We start from the raw sequence: 6,829 nt of genomic DNA on the forward strand, positions 1-6,829 counted from the left end.
GCAATTCTTTTCTGAAATAAAAAAAGAACTCTCAGAAATCATAGCAGATGAAGTAAAAAAGCAACTACAGAAACATAGGCAGGAAACCCAATCTGAAAAAAACACTGCAGTAAAAGAATTTCTAACTGCTTCTAAAGAAGATATTGATAAAAAAAAATAGAGATTAGAAAAATGATGGATTCCCTGAATAAGCAATTCATTTTAGATTTCGTTACATAAACACACATATAATTCATACAGCTAACGCTGGCATATTATCAGTACAGTTTCCCATTTTCTAGGAGGTATTTGATGTTATTGTTCTAGCTGACTGTACTAACTCAGCAAAAATGACTTAATTGTACTAATCAATTGCTCTTCCTGTTATGTCAAGACTGAGATTGCCTAAAAGTCATACTATAGGCCAGTGCCAAAGAAACAACCTGAGTGAGGAAGGCAGCAATTTCCTGTCCCCAATGAAGTGAAGTGGTAGTATCTAGTAACAGACTCAAAACCCAAAATCGCACTGTGTACATCCTAGGAACATTGCTGGCACCATTTAAGAAATTTGGCAGACTCTGGGAAGCCTGCAGGACTCTGGTAAATTCTGCCCTTCCTTCGCCCACAGTGCACAAGCGTGAAGCTTCTCCTACTGCCAGTCCAAACTTTTAAGACCTTAGGAGGATTCTGAGTAGCCTGTGGGACATAGGAGAGCTGTGATCTGTGGGCCCAGAAGAAGTAGGCCTGGAACTTTACTGGAGCCATTTGATAATTTGGTGGATTCTGGGCAGCCTGCAGGGCTCTATCTGGGTGATTGTTGACAACTTTAAAAATGCAGGAACAAAGGCAATCTCAATCCACTAGTGCACACAAAACAAATCCAGGAGAGAAAGACATAGAAGAACTTGGAAACCATGCACCTGAAATTTCTGAACAGATAGCAACTAAAGTAAAGAAACAATTTCCTCAGGATATAGAAGAAATAAGTTCATAAATAATCTCTCAGGTCCAAAAAGAAAGGGCAACAATCATGAAAGAATTTCTCAGCACAGCTAAAGAAGATATAGATTAAAAAATACAGGAGAATACAAAAATGATGGAAAAACTAAATGAACAATACAGGAAAGAAGTACAATACAAGAAACAAGAATAAAACACATTTCCGGGAAATTAAGAACTCCATTGAAAGCGACAAGACCACTTGAATGAAACTGAACATAAACCTTCAGACCTTGAAGACAGTGGTGAACGTGAAAGGAATGATCTCTTAAGACTAACAAGGAACCAGGAAATAACAATTTAGCAGCTAATGATAATGCAAGAAAAATAATATAAAAATAATAGATGTCAATGAAGCAATGTGACACAGCACAAATGACATAAAAAAAAATATTTGTAGAAGTACTAGAAGAAAACTTTCCAAACATGAAAAAAGAACCTGACATAGAGAAAAAGAAGACATATAGAACTCCAAACAGCCAAAATCAAAATAAATCTACGCCCAGATATGCAATAATCAATATCTCAGAAATTCAGCAAAAGAATATATTATTAAAAGCTGCAGGAAAAAAGAAACAGATTATCTACAATGGAAAGCCCAGGAGAATCAGAGCAGAGTTCTCAACACAAGCCATCAAATCAAGAAGAGCTTGGAATGAAGTAATTCAGATCTTGAAAGAAAATAACTTCTAACCCAGATTGATGTACCCTGCAGAACTATCTATCATACTCAATGCCGAAATAAGAGCCTTCCATGACAATGAACAATAGAAGAAATTCATGACCACCAAACCAACCCCATAAAGACTACTGACAGATATGCTATAAAGACAAAAAAGTGTTCACAGCTTCAAGAACAACAGAACAACAGAAATGAACCACTAAACACAGAAGGTAATTAAAAAGAGAGGAAAAAGTATGGAACTTATGGAAAGAAAATTTCATGACAAAGATAAGCCAATAGCTATCAGTTATAACCATGAATGTAAATGCCTACAATTCACCAATCAAAAGAAAAGCAGAGCAGATTAAGAAACAAATTCCAACAATATGCCACACAAAAGAAACTCAAAAGGAAATTCACAGACTGAAAATCAAAGATGGAAAATAAACCCTCATGACACAAGGAATCAAAAAAGAGCAGGGCAGCTATCCTGGTTGCTGACAATATCAACTCCAAATCAAAAGTCATTGAAAGAGATAAAGAAGGTCACTACATATTTATTAAGGAAAAACTGAAAGAAGAGACAACAAATACAAACATATATACCCTATGTAGAAATACCTATCTATATAAGACAAATTTTAACAAACATGAAAAATCAAGTAAGCAATAGTATAGTAATGAGAGGCTTTATTGCACCACTATTACAAAGAGCTAATTCAACTATGCCAAAAAAAATCAGCAAAGAAAAAATATAACTAAACCAAACTTGTGAAGAAACTGACTTGGTAGAACTTTAGAGAGTGTTTCACCTAGAAAAAACAGAATCCACATTCTTCTCAGCAGCACATGGGACATTCTCCAAAATAGACCACAAACTAACACAGAGAGCACTCTTAAGTAAATGCAAAGGAATTCAAATTATCCCTTGCATACTATCTGATCACTATGCAATAAAATGGGAAATTATTGACAAAAAACCTACAAAAACACTATAAACATATGGAAATTAAATAATAACCTCTTAAACAGTGAGCCACAGATGAAATTTAAAAAGAAATTTCAAACTATTTACAATAAAAAGAAAATGCAGCCACACCCTATCAAATCCTGTGGGATGTAAGGAAAACTATCTTAAGAGCAAATTTTATAGCAGTAAACTTTCACATTAGAAAATAGAACAAGCCCAAATATACAATCTTACAGCAACTCAAGCTCATAGAAAAGAAAAAGCAAGTCAAGCCTAAACCCTAAAGAAGGCAGGAAATAAGAAAGATTAGAGCAGAAATTAATGCATTAGAGATGAAGACAACAATCCAAAGAATAAATGAATCAAAGAGGTTCTTCTTTGAAAAAATTAATAAATTGATAAAACTTTAGCCTACCTAATCAAAAAAAATTCAAACAATAAAGAATGAAAGGACAAAATCATTACAGATCCTAGAGAAATTCAAAAGATTATCAGTACCTACTTCCAAAATCATTACCCTCACTTGATGGAAAACACAGAGAAAATGGACAGCTTTCTGGATACATATATAATACCAAAGCTGAGTCAGGAAGACACACAAATTCTGAATATCCCAATAATAAGAAACAAAGTTAAATCTGTAATAGAAATCTACCTACAAAATAAAGCCCAGATCCCAATGGATCCACCGCTGTATTCTACAGGAAATTTAATGCCAACTTTTCTCAAACTCTTCAATGAAATCAAAAGAATAGATTAAAAAGATGTAGTATTTTTGCACAATGGAATATTATTCAGCTATAAAGCAGGATAAATTTGAGTCTAATCAACTACAGAATATACTCTTAATCATACAGAATATACTCTTAATCATACCCACATTGCAAACATTGTATTGCCTTAGTGTCAGAAGCTGAAAGAGAAAATGGAATCTGAAGGTTACAATAAATAGTGAGAAAAAGGAAATGAACTTATTCAAAAAGAACTATTGATAGATTTAGGAGGACAGTAAAGGGAGTAGGGGTAAGAGATTTATCTATGTATATAAGCAGGATGGTTTGGACAACTGTACTGTGTATTTCTGCTAGTCTATAGAAAGAAGCAGTTAATATTTAATTTTTTTATCTCCTTTCATTAATTGTACTTTTCCTCTTCTTAATTTCTTGCACATTTGCTTTTTTTTCCTTCCTCTTCCAATTTCCCATGCATACATACGAATGACAGGTTGAAACACAGCACTATATATTACAACAAACACTGTGAAATTTAAATTACTCTGTTAAGTGAAATTCTATATTACTTATAATTTTTTCTGTTTTAATTCTAATTTATATTCTCTATAAAAAGTAAAAAAATTGGGGACTGCGGAGACAGCTCTGTAGAATAAGTGCCTGGCTGGCAAGCGCAAGTTCCTGAGTTCAATCCCCAGTACTGCAAAAAAGATAAAAAGTAAAAAGTAAAAAATAAATGTAAAAAAGCAAAATGAAGCTACATCAAGAAGACACTTGAACAGGGTAGATGAATAAGAAGTAGTTATTTCCTAAGTGTTTTAAATACTAGCAATAAATCTACCCATCATAGTCAATTTAAAAGCATAAACCCAGAACAATGAGGAAACAAACAAAATGCAACACTAGACTTCTAACTCACAAAAAGTGAACAGAGGGGTCAATGAAGTGAAACAAATTGAAAGCCAGCATCTTGGATGGTTTTAACCAGTAGCAATGGAAGTAACAATACAAAAGAATGAGGCTCTAGAAAAAAAATCAAACCAGAAATAATTTTTAACTACAGAGATGATAACTATAATGAAAGATGTGGTTAATGAGTCTAGAGGAAATACAGATTTTTAAAAATAGAGTTTAGGAAAATGATGAAAACAATAAAAGTCAAACACAAGAAAGAAACTGAATCCATGAAACAGATTCACACAGATACCCAGGAAATTAAAAGTTCCACTGAAAGAATATGCAACAGAATGAACCAATGGGAAGATAAAATTTCAGATACAGAAGATAGAATTGAAGTTAGAAATCATAAAAAGATTCTAAAACTAAGTCAAGGAACCAGGCCTGGTGGTGCAAGCCTATAATTCTAACACTTGGAGGCTGAGGCATGATGATTGTTTGAGTTGGAGGTCAGCCTGGGATACACAGTGAATTCAGGACCAGCCTGAAATATATAACAAGACCTTGACTAAAAACAAAACAAGGGACCACAAGAAATAATACAGTAGATGCTACATCTTACAAAGAACTAAAACAAAAAATTGATCACAGTTAATGAAAAAGAAGGAGATTGCCAAGTAACATCAAAAACCTGTTCACAGACATCTTGGCACAAAACTTCCCAAGCATAGAAAAAGAATCTGACATATAGATAAATGAGACAATATAGAACTCCAATTAGCCATGATAAAAAAAAAAAATCTTACACCAAGGAATGTAATAAGCAAGATTCCAGAAATTCAACACAAAATAGAATATTAGAAGCTATTAGAGAAAGGAAAGAAATCAGCTATAAAAGAAAGCTGTGTCAGTCAGTGTTTTACTAGAGAAAGAGACATAACATAAAATATGAAAATGTACATATTGCAAGATTACTTTTGAGCACCTGCAGAGTTTGATTAGGAAGACTACAGAGGAGATGTGTACATAAGAGAATGAAGGGTTCAGTCCAAAGTCGGGAGCTCACTGCCTGATTCCATGCAAATCCATATCAGGAGGCTGATGGGTCAGCAATGGAAGGCTGAGGGATCTACTATAGAAGAGTCTACTACTAAAGAGTGCATGCAAAGAGTTGAGGGATCTGGTCAGAAGCTGAAATTCTGCCCTAGATGGCTGAACAGTCTACAAGGGAAGCTGAAGAGTCTGAACTGATCCAAGCTGAAGGCAGACTGCAGCTTCTCTGAAGGATAGAAATAGATCTATCCTTCCTCATTTCCCTTTCATACCACGTAGGCAATGAGTTGCCCTAGGGTGGGACTTCTAAAACCTAGGGTGGAGAATTACTGAGAAAATTTAGTTAAGGTTCTCTTAATTAAACTTCTCAAGGGGGTACAATTAATCACCTATTGGAAAAAGCCTATGAGAATGATAGAAAATTGTTCAGCACAAACCCTCAAGTCAAAGAGAACTTGGAATGAAGCATCGCAAAGCCCAAAAGAAATAACCTCCAACTCAGACTGATGTAACCTGAAAAACTATCTTTCAAAGTTGATGGAAAAATAAGATACTTCCACATTTAAAAAAAAAAAAAAAAAAGCTGAGGAAATTTAAGAATGCCAAACAAGCATTCCAAGATATTCTGAAAGAAAGTGAAAACTGTATTACTCATAATGGTGGAGAAAAGACTGAAGAATCTGAAGGGCCAAACACGGTGAGTCACGTATGTGATGAAGGAAAAAACTTGAAAGAAGATTTTACTTGCCCATGAGATATTTTGATATCAGAGATGAAGTATTTTGCTGAATATTTACCTATGGATGCTCAGCTCTGGGAAGAGGTGGACATTTCAGTTCATTGTGACGATCACATTTTCATCTGGTTGATAAAATATGTTAAAAGGGAACACTAAGGAGAATAAAGATTGTGAGGTGCCCATTTTAGAGCCTGGAAATGTCATTTCAATTCTTATTTCTTCAGAGTTCTTAAAAATGGATTCACTAGTAGAACAGTGTACTGAGTACTGCCACAGAAATACGATGCCCTAGTAGCTACACCATGCAACATGAACTGTATTAATGCTAATCTTCTTACAAGAATAGTTCATCTGTTCGCACATAATGAAGTTGATGATTTAAAAGACAAAAATGGTGAGTTTAGGAGTAAACTTTTTTGTGAGAAGATAGACTGTTTGATCCTGAGTACTTAAATCCAGGTTCTCGGAGTAATGCAGCAACCTTGTATAGATGCTGTTTGTGTAAGAAATTTTTGACAAAAGAAACAGAAAGAAAGATCCCTTGCATTCCTGGAAAACTCAGTGTGAATAGACATGGAAATATCATCTATGTTCATATAAGAAATAAGACTTGGGATGTTCATGAGTATTTGAATACTCCTTTTGAAGAATTAAAATCTTGGAGAGATGTATATTGGAGGTTATGGGGAACAATCAACTGGATGACCTGCTCCAGATGCTTTCAGGCTTTTCTCTGTATTGAATTTTCACATTGCCAATACCATTCAGAAACAATAGTTTAGGGGCCGGGGAGATGG

At 34.4% G+C, this 6,829-nt stretch overlaps 1 pseudogene; it reads left to right on the forward strand.

Moving 5' to 3' along the window:
- Positions 1–2,292: 2,292 nt before the first annotated feature.
- The window catches only part of LOC101565300, a 9,158-nt pseudogene continuing 4,621 nt past the window's right edge, over positions 2,293–6,829 (forward strand).

Source organism: Octodon degus, unplaced genomic scaffold (assembly GCF_000260255.1).
Source record: "Octodon degus isolate 3935 unplaced genomic scaffold, OctDeg1.0 scaffold00146, whole genome shotgun sequence".
Lineage (NCBI taxonomy): Eukaryota > Metazoa > Chordata > Mammalia > Rodentia > Octodontidae > Octodon > Octodon degus.